General features: G+C 36.1%; 1 protein-coding gene across 8 annotated transcripts in view; it reads left to right on the top strand.

Moving 5' to 3' along the window:
- Window positions 1–15,771, top strand: part of STXBP5L (syntaxin binding protein 5 like) — a 421,768-nt gene that overhangs the window by 84,965 nt on the left and 321,032 nt on the right. The window lies entirely within an intron of this gene.

The following is a 15,771-nucleotide window of genomic DNA, read 5'->3' as shown; positions in this document are numbered from 1 at the left end:
CTTCCTTCCTTCCTCTCTCTCTCTCTCTCTCTCTCTCTCTCTCTCTCTCTCTCCCTCCCTCCTCCTTTTTTCCTTCCTTCTTTTCTTCTCTTCTTTTCTATGGTGTCTTTCTCTGGCTTTTGTATGTTGACCTTATAGATGTGCTTGAGGGACCTACTTAAATGTGGTTATTTTCTAATAGTATTTTTGTGGGCTGAGGTTTTTCTACCTGAACAATAATTTCATCTACAAATAATGCAGTTTTCTTTTCCCTTTTGCAATCTTTTTACCTTTTAGTTTTCTTGCTATACTGCAGTGGCTAGCTCCTCCTCTGCAGTGTTTTATAAGATAGGTGAAAGTGGACAACCTTGCCTTGTTTCTTATTATAGGAGTTAAATGTGTCGCCTTTTAGATAACCTTTAGCAAGTTTAGGAAATTTCTTTCTATTCCTAGGTTGCTCAGATTTTTTAAATAATTAATTAAAATTATTACAATTTAAAGGTTTTAAAAACATTTATTGAAATGATTGCATTTTTAAATTTTCAAATTCTATTTATATATTAAACTACATTAACTTTTGAAAGATGTTGAATTTACTTTGCCTTTCTGTGATAAACCCCCTTAATTATGATATATTATCTATCTTAATATTGTTCTTTTTGATCACTAAGGATTTTGTTGACTCTTTTTCAATGTTTTTAATGAATATTTCTCTGCAGTTTTCTTGTCTGACAATGGTTTTGGCTGGTGTAACCCAAATGCCCATTGATCAATGTGGTGTGTGTGTATATATATATATACAGATACACACACATATACATACATACATACATACACATACATACACACATACACACACATACATAGATACATATTATGGAATACTTCTCAGCCATAAAAAGGATCAAAATAATGGTATTTGCAGCAATCTGGATCGAATTTGAGACCATTATTCTCAGTGAAGTAACTCAGGAATGGAAAACCTAAACATGGTATGTTCCTACTTATAAGTGGGAGCTAAGTTATGAGGATGCAAAAGCATAAGAATGACACAATGGACTTTGAGGATCAGGAGAATTGATGAGAGGGAAGTCAGGAATAAAATATATCACATTGAGTACAGTGTACACTGCTCAGGTGTTGGGTGCACCAAAATTGCAAAAATCACCACAAAAGAACTTATTCATGTCACCAAATGCCACCTGGTTCCCCAAAACCTATTGAAATTAAAAAAGACCTAAAAAAAAAAAGTAAAAGTATTAGATAAAGCAAGATAACTCAAGGTTATACTAATTACAAGAAAAAAAGGCAAGATAACTCAAGGTTACACGAATTACAAGAAAAAAAGCCTACATGTGCTAATATACCTTAATATATCTTAAGAAAAAAGTTTCAATAATTGGATTATGAGTGATTTTCCTCTATTAGCTGAACTTTCTATGACATTATGTAACTTTGATACATTTAATATATATGTAATATATATTAAATGTATTAACATATATACATATATATGTATATTTTTTTCTTTTTTGAGAAGGAGGCTAGAGTACAGAAGTACAATCTTGACTCATTGCAACCTCCACCTACCCGGTTCAAGCGATTCTTCTGCCTCAGCCTTTTGAGTATTGGGACTACAGGGGAGCACCACCACACCCAGCTAATTTTTGTAGTTTTAGTAGTGACAAGGTTTTGCCACATTCGCCAGGCTTGTCTTAACTTCCGACTTCAAGAGATTTGCCCACTTCAGCCTCCCTAAGTGATGGTATTAAAAATACATTCTTAAACAAAAAAATGAAAAAATAAAAATTATTCTGTGAAAGACACTCTTATAGGAATCAAAAGAGAGGCCACAGACTTGGACAAAATATTCTTAAAACATGTATCTGATAAAGAATTGCTGTCCACAAATTTAAAGAACTTTAAAAATAAACTCAGCAATAAGAAAACAAACAACCTAATTTAAACATTGGTAAAATTTCTGAACAAGTATCACCAAAGAGGCTATATGGATAGTAAATAAGCATATGAAAAGATGCTCTGCCTCGTATGCCATTAGGGAATTAGGATGGTTCTAGAGTGGGTTTACTTCAGGAATTCTTTAGTCCTACCACTAAGGTAAAATCTTTTTGGGGTTACTACTGAGTGCCTCTGGTTGAGCATTGAGATATCTCTACTCTTGGTGTTTGGAATTTAAATACCTTTTAGTGTTCTGTCAGCTCTTGGATACGCTCAGCTCTGGAATTCAGGTAACTTCTAGTGGTATATAAGCTCTCAAGTTTAACAATCTTTTTGGATTTTTCCTTCTTTTGTGTGAAGGCCCATGTAAGTAAAATACAAATACTATCAGTAAAATTTATAAACTCATTCCACCATCAGTCTGTCATTTGTCAATTTAATTTGCAACACTCAAGTACAAAATGTACAAGGTTGGATTAAATTTTTCCTCCTATACAATATCTACTCCATGATAAACCAGTATATTACCAAATACTCTGTAATTGTATTTGTAATTTTAGCATTAATTGTTATATATTCATGTAACTAATAACTTTTTAATAATTGAAAGATAAATTATAGTCTTTTCTGTAAAATTCTATACTTTGATTTTATGAACGTTTGTTATAATTATATACACTAAATATCACCACTGAAAAGTATCAAGAAGACTGTGAAAACACGAATTTAACTGATTATTGCTTTAGAAATACTTAAAAGATCTGGAAATATTTTAACTCTTATTAAAGGTAGTATTTTCTCATGTCATTTCTATGTTTTTAAAAATTGATTCTATGCAAGTCTTTTGGATAGTAACTACTAAAATAGCAATAGGAAGCCAAGCTTTAGATATTATTTGAAAACGAGCATCTATAAAATGCCACTCTCTAGGTAGGAAATGGAGGTTAGTGATATAAACACAGAAAACCATTGTTTTCTTTGTTTTTCTTTCCTTAAATTTGTATACGTTTAAGGGGTACAAGTGCAGTTTTGTTGGATGAATATACTAAATAGCGGTGAAGTCTGAGTTCTTATTGTAACCGTTACCCAAATAATGTACATGATATTTATTAGGTAATTTCTCATCCCTCATTCTCCTCCTCCCTTTCACCCTTCTGAGTGTTTAACATTTATTATTTCATACTTAATGTCCCTGTGTACACTTTATTTAACTCCCATTTGTAAGTGAGACTAATATTTGACAGTTTCTGAGTTGACCTAACTTAAGATAATGGCCTCTAATTCCATTCATGTTGCTGCAAAAGATATGATTTCATATTTATGGCCAAATAGTATTCCATCATGTATATTTTTATATATGTCTATACCTACATCATCTATCCATCTATCCATCTGTCTATCTGTCTATCTGTCAGTCATCTGTCTCACTTTCTTATTGAATCATCCATTAATGGACACTTAGATTGATTTCGTATATCTTCTATTGTGAATAATGCTGCAATAAACTTATGAGTGTAGGTATCTTTTTGATATAATGATATCTTCTCCTTTGGGTAGATACCTAATAGTGGAATTGCTGGATTGAATAGTAGTTATGTTTTTAGTTTTTTGAGAAATACCCATAGTGTTTTCTATAGAGTTTGTACTGGTTTATATTCCCACCAACAATGTATGTATAAGTGTTCCCTTTTCTCTACATCCTTTCAAACATGTTATTTTTTGACTTTTTATTAGTAGTCTTTTTGGCATAAGATGATATCTCATTGTGGTTTTATTTGTATTTCTCTAATGAACAGTGTTGTAGAGAAGTTTTTATATGCTTGTTGGCAATGTGTAGGTCTTTTTTGGAAAAATGTCTGTGTCCTTTTTTTTTTTTTTTTTTTTAACGGGATTGTGTGTTTTACTGTTGTTGTTGAGTTGTTTGAGTTCCTTGTAGATTTTGGATATCAGTCCCCAGTATAGTTTGAATATATTTTCTCCCATTCTGCAGTTTGTCTATTTATTCTGATGATTGTTTCCTTTGCTGTGCAGAAGGTTTTATTTTAATTAAGCCCCACTTGTCTACTTTTGTTTTGTTGCATGTGCTTTTGAGTTCTTAATAATGAATCCTTTGCCTAGGCCAATGTCCAGAAGAGTTTTCCCAAGTTTTTTTTTTCTAGTAGTTTCATAGTTTGAGGTCATACATTTAAGTCTTTACTTCATCTTGAGTTTATTTTTGTATACAGTGAGAAATAGGGGTCCAGTTTCATGTTTCTGCATGTGACAATCAAATTTTCCTAGCATCTTTTATTGAAAAGAAAGTCCTTTTTTAATATATGTTTTTATTGAATTTATCAAGTATCAGTTGGGTGTAGACATGTAGCTTTATTTCTGGGTGCTCTATTGATGTATGTGTCTATTTTTTATATCTATATCATGCTGTTTTGGTTTCTGTAGCTTTGTAGTATAATGTGAAGTCAGGCAATGTTATGTCTCCATCTTTATTCTTTCTGCTTAGGATTGCTTTGGTTCTTCTGGTACTTTTTTGATTCCATTTGAATTTTATGATTTTTTTTCTAATATCGTGAAAGATGACATTGGTGTTTTGATAGAAATTGCATTGAACTTGTAGATTGCTTTGGACAGTATGGTCATTAAATGAATCTAGATCAATTTAGGGAAGGTTGCCATCTTAACAATATTGAGTCTTGAATATTTTCATTTATTTTGGTCTTTAATTTCTCTTTGTAATATTTCATAGCTTTTAGTGAACAGGTCTTAAAACATCTCTTGTTAAACTTATTCCAGAGTATTTCTTCATGCTGTTTGAAATGGATCTTTCTTAAAATATAATTGGTCTTTGTTAGTAAATAGAAATACAATAGATTTAAAAATTTGGGGGCTGGCCATGGTAGTTCACACCTGTAATCCCAGCCCTTTGATAGGCCGAGGTGGGCGGATCACTTGAGGTCAGAATTTTGAGACCAGCCTAGCCAGCATTGTGAAACCCTGGCTCTAGTAAAACTACAAAAATTAGCTGGACATGATCGCGGATGCCTGTAATCACGGCTACTCAAGAGCCTGAGGCAGGAGAATCGCCTGAACTCAAGAGGTGGAGGTTGTAGTGAGCTAATATTGTGCCAGTGCACTCCAGCCTGGGCAACAAGAGTGAGACTCCATCTTTAAAAGAATTGATTTTACATTCCACAACCTTATTAAATTCACTTAGTTGTTTCAGGAGCATTCTATGGCTTTCTTATGATTTTTCTATATCAATTTTATGTTTTCTGCAATTAGAGTTGTCTTCCTTTTCAGCCTGCATGCCTTTTATTTATTTTTCTCACCTTAATGCACTTGCTAGTACTTCTGATGTGTAGCATGATAGTAAATATAAATAATGATAGAAGATTCTTGCTTTATTCATCATTTTAGGTGGAAAGTATTGTTCCTCTTGATCTTAAGAATAATGTACACATTTTCCTGAAATGCACTTAATCAAATTGAGGAAGTTCCTTTTTCCTAATTTACTGTGAGATTTTATTATGAAATCATCTTAAATTTTGTCAAATGCTTTTTCTTCATCTATCAAAGTGATTGGCTTTATTTTCAGTTAATAGGATGTCTTACATTGATTGATTTTTTAAAATGTTCTACCAACATTGCATTCCTGGCACTTGGTGATATATAATTCTTTCAAAAATTTTTTAAAATGTATATTTTCTAGAGTTGAGGTCTTTCTCTGTCATCCATGTTTGATTTCAGTGTTACGTTCAGAGCTCACTGAAGCCTCAAACTCCCGGGCTAAAGCAATCCTCCCACCTAAGCCTGCTGAGTAGCTGGGACTACAGGCATACACCATCATGCATAGCTAATCTTTCAAAAATCTTATTTGTAGAAATGTTGTCTCACTATGTAGGCCAGGCTGGTTTTGAACTCCTGGCTTGAAGCCATCATCCTGCTTTGGTTTCTCAAAGTTGGGATTCCAGGAGCGAGCCAGCACACCTGGCTTTTTCTTTTGACAGACAGGTTCTCACTCTGTCATCCAGGTGGGAGTGCAGAGATGTGATCATAGCTCCTTATAACCTTAAACTTCTGCACTTAACCAATCGTTTTGCCTCAGCCTCCTTACTATCTGGAACCACAGGTATGTGCCACTGAACCCAGCTAAATTTATTATTTTTTAGTTTGTAGAGATGGGGTCTTGCTATGTTGCACAGGCTGGTCTGGAAATCCTGATCTTCAGTGATCCTCCTACGTTGCCCTTACAAAGCACTATAATTCTTTTTATATATTGCGTTCAATTTGCCAACATTTTGATTGGTATTTTTTGAATCTATGTTCATGAGAGATATATTACTCTAAGGTTTTCCTGTTTTGTGAATCTTTTGTCATGATTTGGTATTAAATTAAAAGAATTTCTATAGAAGGAATCAGAAAATTTTTCTTCCTCTCAATTTTCTGCAGGAATTTTATAAAATTGTTGTTACTTTTTCCTTTAAATGTATCGTAGATTTTATAAGTGATGGTATCTTGACCTAGAGTTTTCTTTGAGGAAAGAATTTAAATTAGAATTCAGTTTCATTAATTTTGTATAGTGCTGTTAAATTTCCTGCTTCTCTCTGTGTAATTTGTGTCTTCCTGGGAATTTGTCCATTTCATTTAGATTATCAAATTTATTGGCATATTTTTAAAAATAATATTTGTTGTCTTTTTAATGTCTAATTTTTTAATGGTAATATTTCTTCTTTCCTTATTAAAAAATATGTGTTCTTTCTTTTTATTTTGATCACTATGGCTAAAAGGTTTATTAATTTCATTGAATTTTTCAAACCAGCTTTGGGTTTCACTGTTTTTATAATTGTTAATCTGTTTTGATTTTATTGATTTCTTTTTATTATTGTTTTCCTTTTTTCTGATTTTGAAATTAATTTGCTCTTCTTTTTCTAGTGTGTTAAGATGAAAGCTTACATAATTTAAGATCTTTTTTCTTTGCTAATATAGGTAGTAAAAGCTCTAAATTTTTCTCAAGGTGCTGCTTTAGCTACATCTCACACTTATGATACGTTATGTTTTTATTAGTTTATTAAAATATTTTCTAATTACTCATTTCTTTTATATAAATGTTTAGTAGTTTGTAATTTAATTCTCAAACATTTGGAGGGTTTTCTGGATGTTGTTAATTTCTAATTCAATTATGGTTGGAAACTATACTGTTTATGATTTTAATACTTTTAAATGCTTTGATGCTTTTTTTGTATTTTTAAATTATACTTTAAGTTCTAGGGTACATGATGCTTATTTTATAATTCAAAAGATTTTATCTCTTAGTAATTGTTTCTTTTTTTTCCATTTATTTGATTGCATTTTAGGTTTTGAGGTACATGTGAAGAACATGCAAGATTGTTGCATAGGTACACACATGGCAGTGTGATTTGCTCTCTTCCTCCCCATCACCTACATCTGGCATCTCTCCGCTTGCTATCTCTCCCCAACTCCCCACCCCTCACCGTCCCTCCCCTATTTCTCCCCAATTGACCCCAGTGTGTAGTGCTACCCTCCCTGTGTCCATGTGTTCTCATTGTTGAACACCCGCCTATGAGTGAGAACATGTGGTGTTTGATCTTCTGCTCTTCTGTCAATTTTCTGAGAATGATGGTTTCCAGGTTCATCCATGTCCCTACAAAGGACACAAACTAATCGTTTTTGATGGCTGCATAATATTTTGTGGTGCACGCATGTTTTCACTCATAGGCGGGTGTTGAACAATGAGAACACATGGACACAGGGAGGGGAGCACTACACACTGGGGTCAGTTGGGGGGAAAGAGGGGAGGGATGGTAGGGGGTGGGGAGCTGGGGAGAGATAGCAAGGGGAGAGATGCCAGATGTAGGTGATGGGGAGGAAGACAGCAAATCACACTGCCACGTGTGTACCTATGCAACAATCTTGCATGTTAATCACATGTACCCCAAAGTCTAAAATACAATAAAATAAATAAATGGGAAAAAAATTTATTCATGTTTCACATATACCTATACATGAAGCTGAGGGTAATTTTATGCAATATTTTTAATAACTTTGTGCATTAAACAATGCTTGTGTACATGAAAAAAAATATTCCATGGTGTATATGTGCCACATTTTCCCTGACCAGTCTATTATCCGTGGGCATTTGGGTTGGTTCCAGGTCTTTGCTATTGTAAACAGTGCTGCAATGAACATTCGTGTACAGGTGTCCTTATAGTAGAATGATTTATAATCCTTTGGATATATACCCAGTAATGGGATTGCTGGGTCAAATGGAATTTCTATTTCTAGGTCCTTGAGGAATTGCCACACTGTCTTCCACAATGGTTGAACTAATTTACACTCCCACCAACAGTGTAAAAGTGTTCCTATTTCTCCACATCCTCTCCAGCATCTGTTGTCTCCAGATTTTTTAATGATCGCCATTCTAACTGGCGTGAGATGGTATCTCAATGTAGTTTTGATTTGCATTTCTCTGAGGACCAGTGATGATGAGCATTTTTTCATATGTTTGTTGTCCTCACGTATGTCTTCTTTTGTAAAGTGTCTGTTCATATCCTTTGCCCACTTTTGAATGGGCTTGTTTGTTTTTTTCTTGTAGATCTGTTTTAGTTCTTTGTAAATTCTGGATATCAGCCCTTTTTCAGATGAGTAAACTGCAAAAATTTTTTCCTATTCTGTTGGTTGCCCATTCACTCTAATGACAGTTTCTTTTGCCATGCAGAAGCTGTGGAGTTGGATTAGGTCCCATTTGTCTATTCTGGCTTTTGTTGTCAATGCTTTTGGTGTTTTGGTCATGAAGTCCTTGCCTACACCTATGTCCTGCATGGTTTTGCCTAGATTTTCTTCTAGGGTTTTTATGGTGTTAGGTCTTATGTTTAAGTCTTTAATCCATCTGGAGTTAATTTTAGTGTAAGATGTCAGGAAGGGGTCCAGTTTCTGCTTTCTGCACATGGCTAGCCAGTTTTCCCAACACCATTTATTGAACAGGGAATCCTTTCCCCATTGCTTGTTTTTGTCAGGTTTGTCAAAGATCAGATGGTTGTAGATACGTTGTGTTGCCTCCGAGACCTCTGTTCTGTTCCATCGGTCTATATCTCTGTTTTGGTACCAGTACCATTGCTGTTTTGATTACTGTAGCCTTGTAGTATAGTTTGAAGTCCGGTAGTGTGATGCCTCCTGCTTTGTTCTTTTTGCTTAGAATTGACTTGGCTATGCGGGCTCTCTTTTGGTTCCACATGAAGTTTAAGGTGGTTTTTTCCAGTTCTGTGAAGAAGGTCATAGGTAGCTTGATGGGAATAGCATTGATTCTGTAAATTACGTTGGGTAATATGGCCATTTTCATGATATTGATTCTTCCTAACCATGAACATGGAATGTTTCTCCATCTGTTTGTGTCCTCTCTTATTTCATTGAGCAGTGGCTTGTAGTTCTCCTTGAAGAAGTCCTTTACGTTCCTTGTTAGTTGTATTCCTAGGTATTTTATTCTCTTTGTGGCAATTGTGAATGGCAGTTCGTTCTTGATTTGGCTGTCTTTAAGTCTGTTATTGGTGTATAGGAATGCACGTGATTTTTGCACATTGATTTTGTATCCTGAGACTTTGCTGAAGTTGCTTATCAGTTTCAGGACGTTTGGGGCTGAAACAATGGGATCTTCTAGATATACAATCATGTCATCTGCAGATAGAGACAATTTGACTTCCTCCTTTCCTATTTGAATACCCTTTATTTCTTTATTTTGCCTGATTGCTCTGGCTACAACTTCTAGTACTATATTGAATATGAGTGGTGAGAGAGGGCATCCTTTTTAGTGCCAGTTTTTGCCCATTCAGTATGATATTGGCTGTTGGTTTGTCATAAATAGCTTTTATTATTTTGAGATACGTTCCGTCAATACCTAGCTTATTGAGGGTTTTTAGCATAAAGGGCTGTTGAATTTTGTCAAAGGCCTTCTCTGCATCAATTGAGATAATCATGTGGTTTTTGTCTTTGGTTCTGTTTATGTGGTGAATTACATAGAGACTTGTGTATGTTGAACCAGCCTTGCATCCCCGGGATGAAGCCTACTTGATCTTGGTGGATAAGCTTTTTGATATTCTGTTGCTATCGGCTTGCCAGTATTTTACTGAAGATTTTTGCGTCTATGTTCATCATAGATATTGGCCTGAAGTTTTCTTTTCTTGTTGAGACTCTGCCGGGTTTTGGAATCAGGATGATGTTGGTCTCATAAAATGATTTGGGAAGAATTCCCTCCTTTTGTATTGTTTGGAATAGTTTCAGAAGGAATGGTACCAGCTCCTCTTTTTATGTCTGGAAGAATTTGGCTGTGAACCCGTCTGGACCTGGGCTTTTTTTGGGTGGTAAGCTCTTAATTGCTGCCTCAACCTCAGACTTTGTTATGGGTTGTTCAGGGTTTCAGCTTCTTCCTGGTTTAGGCTTGGGAGGAGGCAAGTGTCCAGGAATTTATCCATTTCTTCCAGGTTTACTAGTTTATGTGCATAGAGTTGTTTGTAATAATCTCTGATGATGTTTTGAATTTCTGTGGAATCTATTGTGATATCCCCTTTATCTTTTTTTATTGCATCAATTTGTTTATTCTCTCTTTTCTTTTTTAATAATCTGGCTAGTGGTCTGTTTATTTTGTTGCTCTTTTCTAAAAACCAGCTCCTGGATTTATTGATTTTTTGAAGGGTTTTTTGTGTCTCTGTCTCCTTCAGTTCTGCTCTGATCTTAGCTATTTCTTGTCTTCTGCTAGATTTTGAGTTTTTTTTTTATCTTGCTCCTCTAGCTCTTTCAGTTTTGACGATAGGGTGTCAATTTTTGATCTCTCTTTTCTTCTCATGTGGGCACTTATTGCTGTATATTTTCCTCTAGAGACTGCTTTAAATGTGTCCCAGAGATTCTGGTATGTTGTGTCTTCATTCTCGTTGGTTTCGAAGAACATCTTTATTTCTGCCTTCATTTCATTGTTTATCCAGTCAACATTCAAGAGCAAGTTGTTCAGTTTCCATGACGCTGTGCGGTTCTGAGTTAGTTTTTGAATTCTGAGTTCTAACTTGATTGTACTGTTGTCTGAGAGACTGTTTGTTATGATTTCCGTTCTTTTGCATTTGCTGAGGAGTGATTTACTCCCTATTCTGTGGTCAATTTTAGAGTAGGTGTGATGTGGTGCCGAGAAGAATGTATATTCTGTGGATTTGGGGTGGAGAGTTCTGTAAATGTCTATTAGGTTTGCTTAGTCCAGGTCTGAGTTCAAGTCCTGGATATCCTTGTTAATTTTCTGTCTGGTTGATCTGCCTAATATTGACAATGGAGTGTTAAAGTCTCCCACTATAATTTGTGGGAGACTACGTCTCTTTGTAAGTCATTAAGAACTTGCCTTATGTATCTGGGTCCTCCTGTATTGGGTGCATATATATTTAGGATCATTAGCTCTTCTTGTTGCATTGATCCTTTTACCATTATGTAACGTCCTTCTTTGTCTCTTTTGATCTTTGTTGCTTTAAAGTCTAATTTATCAGAGATGAGAATTGCAATTCCTGCTTTTTTTTGCTCGCCATTTCCTTGGTAAATCTTCCTCCATCCCTTTATTTTGAGCCTTTGTGTATCCTTGCACTTGAGATGGGTTTCCTGGATACAGCACACCAATGGGTTTTGGTTTTTTATCCAATTTGCCAGTCTGTGTCTTTTGATTGGGGCATTTAGTCCATTTACATTTAGGGTTAATATTGTTATCTGTGAATTCGATACTGTCATTTTGGTGCTCGCTGGCTGTTTTGCCTATTAGTTGTTGCAGATTCTTCATTGTGTTGATTCTCTTCACCATTTGGCATGTTTTTGGAGTGGCTGGCACTGGTTGTTCCTTTATATGTGTAGAGCCTCTTTCAGGAGCTCTTATAAAGCTGGCCTGGTGGTGACGAAATCTCTGAGTACTTGCATGCTCATAAAGGATTTTATTTTTCCTTCATTTATGAAGCTTAGTTTTCCTGGATAGGAGATTCTGTGTTGAAAATTCTTTTCTTTAAGGATGTTGAATATTGGCCTCCACTGTCTTCTAGCTTGTAGGGTTTCTGCTGAGAGATCTGCTCTTAGTCTGATGGGCTTCTGTTTGTGGGTAACCCACCCTTTTTCTCTGGCTGCCCTTAGGATTTTCTCCTTCATTTCAACTCTGGTGAATCTGACGATTATGTGCCTTGGGGTTGCTCTTCTTGAGGAAATCTTTGTGGTGGTCTCTGTATTTCCTGGACTTGAATATTTGCCTGCCTTGCTAGGTTAGGGAAGTTTTCCTGGATAATATCCTGAAGAGTATTTTCCAGCTTGGATTCATATTCTTTGTCGCATTCACGTACACCTATCAAACGTAGATTAGGTCTTTTCACATAGCCCCACGTTCCTTGGAGACTTTGTTCATTCCTTTTTACCCTTTTTTCTCTATTCTTGCCTTCCCATTTTATTTCATTGAGTTGATCTTCTACCTCTGATATCCTTTCTTCCACTTGGTCAATTTGGCTGTTGATACTTGTGCATGCTTCGCGAAGTTCTCATGTTGTGTTTTTCAGCTCCATCAATTCACTTATATTCCTTTCTATTTTGTCCATTCTCATTAGCATTTCGTCAAATCTTTTTTCAAGGTTCTTAGTTTCTTTGCATTGGGTTAGAACATGTTCTTTTAGTTCACTGAAGTTTCTTACTACCCACCTTCTGAAGTCTGATTCTGTCATTTCATCACACTCGTTCTCCATCCAACCTTGTTCCCTTGCTGGTAAGGAGTTGTGATCCCTTGTAGGAGGAGAGGTGTTCTGCTTTCAAGTGTTTTCATTCTTTTTGCGCTGGTTTCTTCCCATCTTTATGGATTTATCCACCTGTTGTCTTTGTAGTTGCTGGCTTTCAGATTGGGTCTCTGAGTTGACGTTCTGTTTGTTGACGATAAGGTTATTTCTGTTTCTTGGTTTTCCTCTTGAAAGTCTGGCCCCTCTGCCATAGGTCTGCTGAGGTCCATTGCAGGCCCTGCTTGCCTGGGGATTACGTGCAGCAGCTGCAGAACAGTAAGGGTTGTTACCCGTTTTCTTCTTCTGCTATCTTTGTCCCAGAAGGATACCTGCCAAGTGTCAATCTGATCTCTCCTTTATGAGGTGGCTCTTTGGATATGCAGGGGTCAGGGAGCTGCTTGAGGAGACGGTCTCTTCTTTGTAGGAGCTCCAATGCTGAGCTGTGAGCTCCGTTGTTCATTCAGAGCTGCTGGGCTGGTACGTTTAGGTCTGCTGCAGCAGAACTCATAAACTGCTTTTTGTTCCCATGTGCTCTGTCCCAGGGATTTAGGGCTTTATTTATGAGTTTCTGTTAAAGAGCTGCCACGCTTCTCTTTTTTTTTTTTCCCTTCAGAGCTGCCCTGCCCAGCAAGGAGGCAGCTTAGTCACTGACTGCCTGTAGAGGCTTTGCTGAGCTGTTGTGGGCTCTGCCCAGCTGCCGGGTGAACTTCCCTGCAGTCCTGTTTATATGGGTGTAGCTAGAACCGCCTTGGCAATGGTGGCCCGCCTCTTTTAAGGCGGAGTCTCTCTGTAGCGGCGGGTTGCCTTGGCAACGGCGGGCTGCCTCAGCAATGGTGGGTTTCCTTGGCAGCGGCGGGCTGCCTCAGCATTGGCTGGCTACCTCTGTAGTTTTGGAGTGCCTTGGTAATGGCGGACACCCCTCCCCCACAGAGCTGGACCGTTCCAGGTTCAGCTGCGCTTGCTGTGAAACTCTCAATGCATAGAGTTTCTGATTGCTCTTCTTTTGTGGGGGTGGGACCAGCCGAGCCTGATCACCTCGCTCCCTGCCTCAGAGCCTTTTTTTTTTTTTTTTTTTTAAGTTGGTGTTCCAGTTGCCTGTTGAAGAGGCACCGGGATCTGTGTGTTTTCCCGTGCGGCGACTCACTGCGCTGGCTTAAACAGCGGCACTGAGATTCATGGCATTTTTTTTGCCCTGGAATAATAGAGATAGTAAAACATTTATTATACTACATTGCATATGTTGAAAAAGGTAGAGAGAAGACTGATTATGTTAAGTAGATATACAAATCTATCTATTCACCTATCTACCTATCTCAAGTAGAATATCTAGAGATGTTTTATAAAATACACTGAATATTAGTGAACTTAAAAATATGTCCATAGAAACTATCCAAAACATAACACAGAGAAAAAAATAACTGAGAAGTAAAAGAAGAACAGCACACCAATGAACTGTTGATCAATATAAAATGGCCTAATTAGTTGTAATTTCAGTAATAAAGAAGAGAAAGGGGAGGGAAAGGAGAGAAAAAATATATTTTAAAATAATGACCAAAATTAAATTTTTTAAAAAATGAAGGTGAAATAAAGACACTTTTCAGACACATAAAACTGAAATAATTCATCATGAAAAAACCTGCACTGAAAGATTCCCGTCAAGGGGAATCTTTAGGGAAAAGGAAAATGACATCAAATAGTATCTGATTATACCAAAAAAAAAGAACACTAAAAATGATAAATATATGGGTAAATATAAAATACAAGTTATCTTTAAAAGATAATTTACTGTTTGAAACAAAAATAATAATAGTACATTTGTGGATTATAAGATGTAGAAGTAAAATGATGTTAACAACAGCACAAAGGCTAACAGGAGGGGAAATAGCAACTTTACTATTATAGTATTAATAAAGTAGTATAATATTAATTAAGGTAAACTTTGATAAGGTACAGCTGTATACTATTAATATAAACCAAAAGGCAATCACTAAGAATATTATAGCCAATTAGCTAACAAAGGAGCAAAATGAAGTCATAAAAAAATCATAAAAAATTTTGACATAAGTCAGAACATTGTCGAGGGGAGGAATAAGAACTAGTAAGATAAATAGAAAGCAAAAAGCAAGATGGAAGGTTTTTACTCAGCCATACCAATACCACACTAAATGTAAATAATGTAAACACCCCACTTAAAATGCAGTGATTGTCAGAGCAGATAAAAAAGCAAGACCTAAGTATATGCTTTGTAAGGAAACCTCCTTTAAATATATACAAGTAGGTTAAATGTTAAAACATACAAAATTATATACCATACTAAAATTAAGACATAAATGGAATCTTCTGTCCTTGTTCCCTGTTCAGTCCCCTTTTTAAGCAGATGAATGGGCGACTTCCCATGGCTCCAATCACCAGCCAAAAGGGCACCCAGACCAGTGTATTTTGTATGGAGAATCGCTGCACTGGGGCGCTGACAAAGCAGCCGCGCGGGGCAAAGCAGCGTCGCTGGCTGACACGGCCGCACTGGTAAAAACAGCCATACTGGTGACCCATGGAGCTCCTCCGTCTGGGGATTTCCTAGTCTGTAGGCAATAAAAATGTGGCGTCTGCTCACCCTCTGCACTTTCACTGGGAGCTGCAATCCTGAGCTGTTCCTAAACGGCCCTCTTGGATCCACCCCTCAATTGTTTCTTTAATACTTCAGAAGAGTGTGTATTCTGCTCTTTTTGGGTGATGTGTTCTTTAAATGCCAATTAGGTCAAGTTGGCTGATAGTCTTTTACTTAAATCTTCTTTATTGTTACTTACATTGTTCTTATATTAGTTATTGAGAGAAGGATGTTAAAAAGTCCAACTATAATTGTGAAATCATCTGTTTCTCTTTGTGTTTCTATCATTTTTGTATCATGTATTTTAAGCTGTATAATTAGGCATATAATTTTGGATTTTTATGCCTTTTAAATAATTTGACCCATTTATTATTATGAAGTGACTGCTTTTAATTTTGGTAATGTTTTATGTTCTTAAATCAACTTTACTGTATATTAATATATCTTTCCATT

The sequence above is a fragment of the Sapajus apella genome, unplaced genomic scaffold (assembly GCF_009761245.1).
Source record: "Sapajus apella isolate SASKATOON/1434 unplaced genomic scaffold, GSC_monkey_1.0 scaffold40, whole genome shotgun sequence".
Taxonomy (NCBI): Eukaryota; Metazoa; Chordata; class Mammalia; order Primates; family Cebidae; genus Sapajus; species Sapajus apella.
The sequence above is the reverse complement of the archived record's forward strand: the minus strand, read 5'-3'. Positions and strand labels throughout refer to the sequence as shown.